The sequence below is a fragment of the Panulirus ornatus genome, chromosome 43 (genome assembly GCF_036320965.1).
Source record: "Panulirus ornatus isolate Po-2019 chromosome 43, ASM3632096v1, whole genome shotgun sequence".
Taxonomy (NCBI): Eukaryota; Metazoa; Arthropoda; class Malacostraca; order Decapoda; family Palinuridae; genus Panulirus; species Panulirus ornatus.
In genome coordinates this window covers 5,164,998-5,165,920 of record NC_092266.1, presented here as the reverse complement: position 1 = coordinate 5,165,920, position 923 = coordinate 5,164,998, and positions in this window count along the sequence as shown.

Sequence of the window (923 nt, the reverse complement as noted above, 5' to 3'; positions counted from 1 at the left end):
AGACAGTAGCCAATATAGACAGTAGCCAATATGAATTCTAGTTCGTTCATTCGTATAAATTTCCAAGCTTTTTCTACTTCAGCAAAACAACGAATATATTTCATTGTTTTCTGTTTTTTCTTTTTAGTTTTGCCCGACGAGGGAGAGGAGAGCGCCTTTTTTTTTCTTTCTTTTTTACTCTCCCATCCTAACGTCATCTTTCTAACAGAGATGTGTTTTTAGATATATAAATTGGCTGATAAGTCTCGTTATTATGTGTTTTCTCATCTGTTCTTCATAAGTGTTTTTCATGTATATCTAATTTTCAGTTCTATCGACACTGGGGAATATTCACTGTACTCACTATCTTACGCCAGACTGATTCATCAAACACATGAATCTTACTTTGAATCATTGTAATGAAGCAGACATGTAAGGTGTTGAGTGTTAGGAATACAAGAAGTCTGGGTAGTTACTAAACCAGAGAAAAGGCTTGCAGCTCAGCTGAGGGAGAGAGAGAGAGAGAGAGAGAGAGAGAGAGAGAGAGAGAGAGAGAGAGAGAGAGAGAGAGAGAGAGAGAGAGAGAGAGAGAGAGAGAGAGAATTATAAGAGTTTTGACCATCAACGGAACCAATTCATCGATGCGCCATCAAGAAATCAGAAACTATACAATTACGTTGACCAACTTTATCATAAGACTTATCCCTCCTCTTCTGAATATTGACAGATGGGTTATATTTGGAGACCAGGTAAGAAAACGTAAGGAAATATTTCACTATAGAGTTACGACGAAGTTCAAAGTGAGTTACACGAGCAGGAACTATCTCTCGTATTGCTGATATTTTTCCAAAAATCTCCTGAACTATATAAATCTCAGTCTCTCAGGAGCAACTCTTTTTCTTCTCTTTTTCTTCTTTGATGGAGTTCAGGTATTCATGATATTA